Source organism: Schistocerca gregaria, chromosome 6 (genome assembly GCF_023897955.1).
Source record: "Schistocerca gregaria isolate iqSchGreg1 chromosome 6, iqSchGreg1.2, whole genome shotgun sequence".
NCBI lineage: Eukaryota > Metazoa > Arthropoda > Insecta > Orthoptera > Acrididae > Schistocerca > Schistocerca gregaria.
In genome coordinates, this window is record NC_064925.1 from 280,332,999 (window position 1) to 280,345,628 (window position 12,630).

Below are 12,630 nucleotides of genomic sequence, written 5' to 3' on the forward strand. Positions count from 1 at the left end.
GGATAAACAGTGGAACTCCCGCTGCACTCTTAATGGCACCACTTTTTCTTTTAATTCCACCGAAGGTTCTTTAAGACTTCCCTATTCTCAGAGTCAGTGCGACCGGTAGTCATTTCTCTTTCGATTTCTTCACATTGTTCTTACAGCCATTTCGTGTTAGCTCCCCTGGTATTCCTATTTAATTCATTCCTCAGCAAGTTCTATTTCTGTATTCCTGAATTTCTCTCAATATTTTTGTACTTTCTTGTTTCATGTATCAACTGAAGTATTTCGTCTATTACCCATGGTTTCCTCACAGTTAATTTCTTTGTGCCTGTGCTTTTCTTTCCATCTTCTGTTAATGCCCTTCTTACAGATATCAATTCCTTTCCAGCTGTACTGCCTACTGTGCTATTCATTATTGCTCTATCTATAGCCTCAGGAAAAGTTCAACCGTTTCTCGCCATTCATTAGTACTTCTGCATCCCACTTCTTTGCGCATTGATTCTTCCTTACTAATCTCTTAAACTTCAGCCTACTCTGCATCACTACTACGTCGTGATTTGAGTCTATATCTGCTCCTGGATACGCTTTACAATGCAGTATATGATTTCGGAAGCTCTGTCTGACCATGATGCAATTTAACTGCAATCTTCCCGTACCACCCTGACTTTTCCAAGTAGTCCTGTTCCTCTTGTAGGAAACAAAGTGTTCGCTGTTACTAGCTGAAAGTTGTTACGTAACTTAGTCTTTCTCCTCTCTCATTCCTTGTCTCAAGCCCATATTCTTCTGTAATCATTTCTTGTATTTCTCCCCCTCGAACTGCATTCTAGTCCCCATGACTAATAGATCTTCATATCCCTTTACGTATTATATTACCCCATTAAAATCCTCATGTACTTTCACTATCTCTTCATCTTCAGCTTGCGACGTCGGCATGTATACCTGAACTATCGCTTTCGAAACCTTTTGTTTAACCCATCAGTACCTTACAGGGAATATAGCACTTTGAGTTGTTAAACGGCTTATATATCCGAACGGTACATCTGATAGCAAATTGTGTGAGATAAAATGATCAATTATCCTTCCGTAGATAGCCTCTTCAATAAGTTTAGCGAACACTGATGGCAACAAAATAGGTCTAAAATTGTCTATATTATCCCTTTCTCCCTTTCTATAAAGTAGCATTACTACTGAGTACTTTAATCTTTCAGGAAACTGACCATTCCTAAAGGAAAAATTGCAAGTATGGGTAAATTCAGGGCTAACATGTGCGGCACAGTACTTTAATATTCTGCCAGGCACTCCATCGTATCCACGAGAGTCTTTAGTCTTCAGTTCTTAGTCTTCAGTGTCCCCCTTGTTTGTATCATAGAGGAGTATTTCAGATATCAGTCTTGGAAAGGAGTTCGCCAAGAGATGTATATGATTCCCTGTAGAAACTAAATTTTTATTTAATTCACCAGCAGTGCTCAGAAAATTATTGTTGATTACTGTACTTACATCTTACTTATCAGTAACAGAAATGTTTTTACTACGACCTGACTTTATATCGTCGAACTTGTGCTGCTGACCCGACTCGTCCTTCACAACTGACCACATGGATTTAATTTTATCCTGTGAATTAGCTATTCTATTTGCATACCACATACTCTTTCCCTTGCTAATAACATTTTAAGCAACTTACAGTACTGTTTGTCATGGGCTGCTGTAGCATTATTGTGACTACAAACATTTTGATATAATTCCCACTTTGTCCTACATGATATCCTTATCCCATTAGTCAGACGCAAAGGCTGCCTTTTACTGATAGCACCCGATTTATAATGTTCTAATGGAAAGCAACTCTGAAAGAGCATGAGATGCGTGAAGGAAATCATTATATTTGTTATCTATGTTATCGGCACTATAAACATCCTGCCACTCTAGTCCCTTGACTAGGTTTAAACAAACTCTCTATTGCTGTTGGATTAAATTTCCTACATAGTTAGTAATTATATGTGATATTTGTTTGAATACAAAAGACTTTTAGTGTTGAAATTTGTGCATCATGGTCTGGAAGGCTATTCACCCTTTTACTAACAGAATGCCCATCTAGTAATGAAGAATGATTAGAAACATTGTCTATGGCTGTGCTACTGATCCCTGGCACCCTAGTTCGAAGAAACACAGTCTGCATCAAGCCACATGAAGTTAGGAGATCTAGCAACATCGTTTTCGTTGCATCCTCATATACAAAATTTACATTGAAGTCACCACACATAACTAGTTTCTTCTATTTCCTATAAAGTGAATCAAGAAACCTCTCTAGCTTGAGCAGAAATGCTATGAAGTCAGAGTTAGGGGACCTATAAACAACAACAATTGGAAGTTTAGTTTCACTAAATTCAACTGCCCCTGCACAGCATTCAAATATCTGATCAGTGCAGTGCTGTGACACGTCTATGAACTCAAATAGAATACTGTTTTTTTACGTAAATTGCCACTCCCACACCCCAAAGGGAACTCCTTGAAAAATACTCAGCTAATCTGTATCCTGATACAGGTGAAGGCCCCTGAACTGTCAAATTATTTAAGTGGTGCTCCGATTTACCAATAATTTCAGAGTCAACATCTAGAAGCATTTCATCAACTTTATCTCTAATACCTCTATTTTGATGAAATATGCTAATTCCTTCTCTACTTGGAAATATGACATTAGTTTTCTATCTAAGTGAGGAAAGAAATTTTACTACTCACATTTTTTAGCTCTTAAAAAGAAGGAAAAGTGCTTTGGCGTCGGAGTGCATGAATTTAGTTCACTTTGTAGGTTAAAAACACAATAGCCCTTGAGCCATATTCCTCCTTGGCAGGTCCCAACGCGCGTGACGACTGGCTTCCGGCACTTACCCCGTCTGACAGTCCCACGGGCACAGACCGTGACACACTCATTCTGACAGGTGACGGACCACGCCCACCTCCGGCGAGAACATTCTCTGTTTTGTCATAGCACGCCTCTGAGTTACTTTCGTGTACTCCTATAATTCGACCTGACAGAGATCCCAAACACTAGAGGAAAATTCCAGAAGATGAAAAAAAAGGGAATCTTTAAATAAGTCCAAAACGAATTTTCACTCTACAGAGGAGTTTATGCCGATCTGAAATTTCCTGATAGAATAAAATTGTGTTCCAGGCTGGAAGTCGAAACTCTACGCCTTTCACTATAGAGTGCTCTACCGATTGAACGATCCAAGTACAGCTCACGCCCCGCCCTCGCGCTTTAGTAACACCAATAACCCGTCCCATACCTTCCAAACTTCACAAAAATTTTCCTATATACCTTGCGGGACTGTCAGTAGACAAACGTACAGGTCCAGCACAATATTCCATCCAGAACTATTGTAGAAGTGTACCAGGTATCGAAATATCAAACTGGAATTTGCCTGCAATAATTACAGGTCTAATAAACAATATGTTCTTCAAAATAGTCTCCTTTGCTGTGTATAATATTCTCCCACTCCTCTGCAGGCTGTGAATACCACTCGAAAAAAAAAGACTTAGAGCGATTTTCATACATCTTTATACGAATTGAAGCGTTGTTCAGTGAGAGCGTCTCCCAATGATGCAAATAGATTCTAATCGGTCGAAGCCAAGTCTGTAGAATAAGCCACATGCCATAGTATTTCCCAGGTGCCCATGTCGATCGTTTCCCTGTCTCGTTTTGGTGTGTGTGATGGGGCGTTATCATGGAGCAATATCACTTTGTTTTGCCTTTTCCAATATTCCGATTGTTTTTCTCGAATCGATTTAAATCGATTATTTTCTGTTGATAGCGATCAGTGTTAACGGTTTCACCAGATTTTAGCAGCTTATTAAAGATGACACACTTCTGATCCCACCAGAGATCATTGCCTTCTTTCTAAAAGGATTTGGTCTTCCCGTTGATGTCGATAATTTGCCTGGATTCACCCAAGATTTACGACGATTAGAATTCTCACACTATATCAGTTTTTCATCAGCTGTCACTACTCGATAGAGAAACTACTTTCTTTTGTATCTGGCGAGCATCATTTCACAAGTGGTCTTTCGATTTGTCTGCCGTCTTTCATTCAGTTCATGCGGAACCCGTTTTCCTATTTTCTGCACCTTTCCCACAGCTTTCAATCGAATGGAAACTACTTTCTGCGTCCGTGAGTTCCTATTGAGTGTATCATCTGCAGTTCCTCACGCTCGGACTTTTTCAGTGGTTTCCCGCGCTGGTCATTCTCACTTCAAAATCACGACTTCTGCAATTTTTTAACCACTCGAAAGACTGAGAATGTTGGCCGAAAGCTTCGACAAGTATCAGATGCGATTCTGCAGCGGTTTTCTTCAGATGGTAACAGAAAACCGATGCTTTCCGCAAGTCGTAGTTCGTTGGCACCAAAATCGACATGTTTACGGGTTTCAAACAGATACGGATGCATGGAACTAGCGTTGCCGTCTGTTGACAGTAGTCGTCAGACGTTACAGGAAGCAAACGGCGCTGCAGACGCAGTCTCAAGGATCCTATACTGACGGCTAGCACCGTCTATAGCGAAATTCCGGTTTCATACTTCTACACCTCGTATGTGGCCTCTTTTACAGATGCCATAAAATTTCCTACGTCTCCCTCCGTAAACCATAGCCAGTAATTAGCATTTCCTACAAATTGTCCTGACGTGGTTCTTCCATCTCGAGTCATTTCGCAACGTTATCTGTAGATAATCGATCGACTTTGTCTGGTTCAAGCATCACATCATCAATACTGAAATTAATCATTACCAGAATGTCTTCCAGTTCATCCGTATTAATTTACATTAATACACATTTAAAGAAAGCTGCATTCTTCTCACGAAACAGAAATTCGGCCCAAGGCATCTCAACACCCGTACTGTCAATCAACGGTGAAACTTCCCAGTGCACAAAATCGTCGACAGAGGAAATTAAAACGTCGCAGAAGTCGCTAAAAAATGGAATTACCCCGCTACTATTGCCCACGTGCATAACAGATTTGTTGGACAGGAATGTCTGCTGATGCCGCCGTTGTGTAAAGGACGCGGTCACACTTGACAACTTGACAGCTTGACATAAGGTAAAGGGATTCGGACGGTGTGTACAGATTGTCGAGTGAGTGAGATATATTTAGTGCAGCAATACACCAATTTCGTTATCCTCTCTACCTTATAAACTAGATATGTTTTCATTTATAAGCCAAATTCTTTTTCATGAAAGCCAAACGTTCTATTTAACGAAGTTTCTTCACTCCATACTATTTTTAGAATAGACGGTAGCACTTGTTTCATCGAACGGACGCGTTAACCTGATGAAGAAGAACTATTCTGAGCGGAAACAACTGTCTTAAACCAACTACACCAATGGTGAATAAATATTCAGTTAGTATATTAGTACAATTTTGGTAAACATTTTTGGAATACAGTGATCAATAGATTATTATATTTTGACTATAGTTCAGTCTTGATCACACCATTTATGTCTCAATGACATAGGTAACCGGTTTCGGTTATTTTTACATAACCATCATCAGACCCATGGTTTCCTTAGGATGGTAGGCGGAGCTCTCCTCAGCTGCTACGAACTTCGTAGCAGCTGAGCAGAGCTCCGCCTACTATATTAGTCTTTTGGTTAGATAAAACAGTTACTATAATTTTTCTGTGCTCTGCTAGAACATAGCTTCCGAGATGTGCAGTAGGTGACAGCAGCTCTATTCTAATCTTCAACTCTTTGAGTTCCAACAAACTGAAAAAAAATAAGTTGTTCGCAAAATTAATGATTATTATCATCATAAGCAACAAATACAACAATAAATTGTCAAAGATTAAACAACCGATCATTTTATGGATGTGGTTTCACATTGGAACCACTGAAACATACAGTTATCAACTTTCTATCATTTCCTGTGGACCTCTGCCTCAGAAACATTTGCACGGGCCTTTCATGGCTTACACCAATATTTGGTCCAACTCTTTCAGAGAAGCTGCGCACACCCACTAGTTTGTACGATGTAAACCATCCCATTTTTGACATTATCCTCACAGGCTCCTCTTCATTGTTATCAACATCGTCACAAACTACACTTCAATTAGTACTCCATTACGTGGCAAATGGGTTGAAGTTCTTGATGTACTTGCCTCAAGGAGGACATTCACAGAACCGTCCTCAGCGTTACTTAACAGCATTAGATGTAAAACACTCGAAAATTGTTATTCTGGAAGTCAGAGGTTTACGTCAAGGATTGTGTGTCTTGAGCAAAATCAGGCTTAAATTTTTATAAATTTACATACAATTCCAAAATTAATTACAAAATTACGTACAGCCTCACTGGTTTCCCGTCGCAACCACGCATGAATGCTGTAGTAATAACCCTAAATTAACATTAAGATAACTTAAGATATGCTAACTTTTACTGTCAATTATGATCACTACACCAAAACCACACGTCAAGTAAATTGTGAAACAAAAACTTGCAGACACAAATCTGCTACACTCGCGTAGCACACAAACCGCGTTGATTGTTGATTTGAACGCTGTAAGCGACTGCCGCACTGCACTACATTTGTAGAAGAAATACCTCAATGTGACGCTTGGAATATCTCCCTAGTTAGAGCATCTGGGGTCCACGCGAAAGGCTTTGGTACTTAATAAAGTGGTGGTTTGAGAGATAAATCACTGGAGCTCAAATGACTATTGTGCCAACACCTTGGTGTAAAATAAGATGGAGGAATGAATGAGGGTCGCTTGCCGCATTTCTTAATGTGAATGCATGTTAAACATATGTCTCAGTAATTACGTACTTAGCTTCATCAGTTAATTACATCTGGTTGTAGTCTGTACAGTACAGATAGTAAACACTATGTTGGCTGGCCTCCCATAAAGTTGATTTGATATGATTTACCGAAGAAATCAGATATTGGCAGCTTCCAGGATTTTCTACAAGATGAGCCCTTAGGTGTAATGAGATCAAATTACCCTACAGACTAGAGCCACGGTCTCAGCAGACTTGCGCCTTTCGCAGTCTCCAGCACTACGCCGCTCTGTCCTGCCAAGTTTGGAACAGGCCTGTTGTTGGTGTTCGCCAGGTGTTTAATGGTAAGTACAGTTCTTCCTGGACACGTCCGCTAGTGTTGAAGGCCAGTAGCCACTGCTGGGAGACCAATCGACTGCAGATTTAGAACAGCGATGCTTTTAGCTGGCGGTGAAGGATTGCGCAGTTGCAGTCAGTAATACGCATTCCCTGCGTCATTTTGCTGTTTCGCTCACCTCTAGTTGTTCTGTCCGGGTTGTGATGTAAGTCCAGTCCTCGCATTACTATTTAAAGGAAACATGCACCGTCTAACATTGTATGAATGCTATCTGCATATGGAGGTAAGCCCCACCTGTCATCATATTCGAACGATAACGCTTACTCCACCGTGTAAGCTTGTCACAGACCTACTTTAACAGAGCATAGAGGGCAGATAGTTGTTATGTTACCTTGCTTATTGTACGAGGGATATTTGCAAAGTAAGTTCCGACCGGTTAAGAAATGGAAACCACTGTCAAAATGTAATAAAGCTTTGCACATATGTGTTCGACAGTGTCTGTCGGTTGCATCACTTCACTGTTTTCAGTTCTGGCGCATGGTGAGCACATAAAGATGCGTAGAAATTAGTGTCTCCCGTCAAGTACGAGGTCCTTGTGAGAGATTTCACCTGATGTTATGCAGCCCACATTACAGAACTGTTATACGGTTCCTACTTCGTGACAATTCTCGTTTGCGATTTGCAGGGGCAATGAAAATGCTTCTGCAGCGTTTTCAATGGGATGTGTTTGATCACCCACACTACAGCTGGTAATTGGCTCCCTCTGTGTTTCATCTCTGCTCACATTAACTACCAGCTATGAAGACAACCTTTTCGCACAGACAACGAGGTATAGATGAGCGTAGAGAATTGGCAGAAAGCACAGGCAGCTGTCTTCTATGACGAGGGTATTGGAAAGTTGGTACAACGCTGCGACAAATGTCTAAGTCGGACTATATAGAACTGTGACTGGAAACTGTAGCTACCTGTTTCAGATAAAATATATCCGATTATCACAGTGGTTTCCATTTCGCAATAAATCGGAAATTACTTTCCGAAGAGCCCTAGTATAATGTTAAATACCTGTTTGTGTCTGTAGGTGCGCGCACTTGTTTGTTTGTTTGTGTGTGTGTGTGTGTGTGTGTGTGTGTGTGTTCATCAATCGTGTTTTATTTTAAAACAGTGACCCTTTTCTCACACAGCTATATGCCAATTATTTGATTATTATTAACAGTTATGGTACGCTGGTTTATCCACTCAGTGTACAGCGAATCTTACCATTGAATCCTTTCACTCCGTATTTTAATCTCACTCTTGAACCTTCCTTTTATTTCCGTCATTGCTTCTTCAGTGTGTAGATTGAACTGCAGGGGCGAAAGACTACAGCGTTGTCTTACACACTTTCTAATTCGAGCACTTCGTTTTTCGTCTTTCAGTCTCACGGTTCCACCTTGTTCCTTGTGCATATTGCATATTACCCTTCGTTCCCTATAGCTTACTACTGTTTATCACGGAGTATCGAAAATCTTGCACCATTATACAATGTCTATGGGTCGACGAATCCTGTGGGCATGTCGATTTTTCTTCTGCCTTACTTCCATTGCCAAGTGCAATGTGAAAACTGCCTCTCCGATGACTTTGACTTTCCTAAAACAAAACTAATCGTCATTTAACTGTTACTCAGTTTTCTGTTCCATTTTTCTGCATATTATTTGGGTCTGCATCTTCGATGCATGAGATGTTAAGCTGATAGTGCGATATTTTTCGTACTTATCTGTCCTTGCTATCTTGGGAAATGTATGAATGATATTTATCCGAAAGTCTGATGGTACGTCACCAGTCTCGTGGAATCTACACACTCACTTGAAAAGTTGTTTAATTGCCAGTGATTGACAGTGATTTTAGGTGTACCGACGGAATGTTACCTATCCTTCTGCCTTATTTGACCTGAGGCACCGGATTCCATAAATCATGCTTTAGCGAGGCTTCGTTTGGCATTTACTGGCGTTATGTGTGGCTTATGAGCAGCAGCCCGACCATGAGTCCAAGGTTTCTCATCTCCCATCTAAGCGTCATAGTACTTGCAAAGGATACTGATGCAATTTAGAATTCCTGTGCGGTGGTCTGGATAGATCTCTGCCTATTAAACGTTACGACCCTCTTCAACGTTCGCGGCCAGCCGGTATGGCCGAGCGGTTCTAGGTGCTACAGTCTGGAACCGCGCGATGGCTACGGTCCCAGGTTCGAGTCCTGCCTCAGGCGTGGATGTGTGTGAAGTCCTTAGGTTAGTTAGGTTTAAGTAGTTCTAAGTTCTAGGGGACTGATGACCTTGATGACCTCAGCTGTCCAATAGCGCTCAGAGCTATTTCAACCGTCAGCGATCTCTGTCAGTCAACAAACGAGGTCGGCCTGTGCGCTTTTATGCTGTACTTCTCTCTTCGCGTTTCCACTTCACTATCACATCGGAAACAGTGGACCTAGGGATGTTTAAGGGTGTGAAAATCTTACGCACAGTGTGTGGCACAAGTAAGACCCAATCACCTATCACGTTCGATGTCCGTGAGTTCCACAGAGCGCCCTATGCTGCTCTCTCCCCATGTCTCATGACTAGTGAGCTCGTTGATATGGGATACCTGGTATTAGGTACCGGCACAGTGCACCTAATATGATAAACGAACGTTTTTGGGGTGTCCGGACACTTCTGATCCCATAGTGTAGTTGTAAGGTTAGATCCCACTTAAGCAGAGCCCAGCCCAGTAAACCTTAAAATCAAAATTCAAGCCACAGTCAACAAATTTTAACTTAAAACACGGCGACCACAATTTTATTAAGAGTAGCGGACTCTAATAGGCAAATCATTTGTTTTAGGAAAGAGAGAGCTGTGGACTTTTCTTAGCGATTATCTTTACTCTGTTGGGAGCACGCCAGTGAAATCTGTTTCGAATTTCCCTATGCTGGGCTTCCAAGCGCTCTTCTCTGCGAATTCGTAGATGTAGTAGACGTGTTCCAAATCTGTTTTGATGTTTTGTGTATGTCTTCCCTTACCGACATAGTTGTCTACGACACTCCGATCCGGCCACTTCATCTTTTTTCCTCTGTATTTTGGCTTTGGGTTACAAGCGCCATACTGCGACAACACTACAATGTGTCAAAGAAGCGTAACAGAAGAAAAGCAGAATAGGTCTAAATCACGAAGATAGTGTACAAACATACTCTTGAAGTAAAATAAAAGCGAAATGCGATGAACACCAGATAGTTGGCGGCAGAGATGACAATGATATTGGGGCAGAATTAAAATCAGCATTATGCAGCAACAATATGACAAACATGCATATGCTATTATATTGAAATACAAAACATGAAAGGACAGACACCTTACATCATACAATAAGTAGGACAGTAGCTGAAGAACAAACCTGGAAAATAACATCACACGAAAACGTGAGAAGTATAACATAAAGTCAGACGTACTGAAAATAAAAGAACTTAAAATGACAATTGTAATACAGCCAACGATATATACAATAGTGCCAGCAGAACAATGACATAAAACGCACAAAAGAGCAATAATGAAAAATTAATGTCACAATAGAGGTCTGTACGCTGATTGAAACACAAAATTACGCTCCCGATTACGAACCGAGCTGATGCCATTTGAAAATGAAGACCTCAGAAACCCATAAATTAAATTTGGATGCTGGTGGCTTTCAAATAGTCGGTGAGCAAGATGCATTTATCAAAACTGGAGAGTAAAACAGTGTCACTGATGATGAGGGGACTGCCTCTCGCCACCAGTTTCTGATACAAGTCTTACTGTGTAGTCGTGTACCTGAAACATGCCAATATGATGTGGCAATGATCTGCTACCGCCGTTGTGTCTTTCGCAGTATCTAGACGTGATAATCTGCAACCGACGTCTGAGGGTTATTCGGAAAGTAAGGAACAATCGGTCGCGAAATGGTAAATTACAGTGAAAAATCTTTGCTCAGATGCCTTGGGCACTGTTTGTAGTATTCCCGACGATCGCATCATGTCGCTCTTTTCAGTTCCGAGGTCGCAGTGAGAATGTAAAGATGGCTAGAAATTAGCGACTCCCGCCAAGTACGAGGGCCTGGCGAAAATTTCGCCTAGGGCTATGCAATCTACATAACATAACTGGCATGCGGTTAGTTCTGCAGGCCAATTGTCGGCCGCACTCTGCAGGGGCAATGAAGATGCTCCTTCTGCGTTTTCGATGGGAAGTGTTTGATCACCCACAATACAGCCTGTAATTGGCTACCCCTGAGGGTCATTTCAGCGCAAATGAACCGCTGGCTACGAAGACAATATTTTGACACAGACAGCGAGATGTGGTACAGAGTAGAAAATTGTCTAAAAGCACTGGCGGCTGTCTTCTGTAACGTGGGAATTGAAAAGACTGCACAACGATACGATAGACGTCTAAGTCTGAGCGGCGACTGTGTAGAGAAGTAGCTGGAAGGTGTAGCTAACTGTTGCAAATAAAACAGTTTTGATTTTCTCTGTGGTTTCCATTTCGCGACCTATCGTTCCTTACTTTCCGAATAGCCCTCGTAAGTGGGCGTGGTAACACTAGTGTTCCAGCCTTAGGTGAATGATAGAAGTCACATGACGCCTATGAAGCTGCGCCGTGGCGAAATATGATCGAAAATTGATGTTCGGTTGTATCACAGCCACATGGCCACCCTTAGGAGTGCTTACAGACATGCCATTCAGAGTTCCAAGCGCGATAAGCAACCTTTCGTACCGTCGATATGAGATTCTTCCAAGAGATCGACTCTGGGCGTAGCTGGCCTTCTGTAATACTGCTCTTGGCAAGGCGGTCAACAGTTTCATTATGAAGAATGCAATGATGTGCTTTAATGCACCACTTCCTCTTCGCAGCAGCTGTTGCGCCAGGGACGCGTACGTTACAAATTTGCGCTCGCGTGCTTGAAACAGTGTTACGGCTGTCAATACGCTACCATTACACTCCCTGAGTAGTTGCGAGTGGAGCTACTTGTGGTCGCCACTCGCAGCGAATCAGACCACAGTTGCGGCCAGCAGCGCTCCGTTCAGTGACTGTGGCTGTGGCTGCGTGTGAAACCGCTCATGCACCTCGAAAATTCCCTACCGGCAGTGCTGCTAAGGAGCGCTGCCAACTGGTGACGTCTGAAGGGGCCTTTAGTTTACTCCAGGGGACGGATCCCTTGCCAACTCAGGCTACCAGTTGGAACAGTCCCAATCTTGGCACAGTTACACATGTCCACTAAATAATGTACTACATTCACTTTAATTGCACTGAAAGCGGAGAGGTAATAGGCTGCTGTAAGCAGAGATGGAAATTATATTAAATAAGGTTTCCAGCTATTCAGGCGACTGTGAGGTATGGGTGTATTTTGAGTCACGAGCTACAGAATAGGGAGACATCGAAATTAATTCTGGTGACACAATAACTTAGGTCTTTCCACTCTATTTCATATTTTACATGTGCGTCGACAAGATGCAATTCATTTGTATGTATGGCAAGTAGCTGCAAGAGGTCTATGGTAAGAGTCCTGTCTTGGTTACCTCT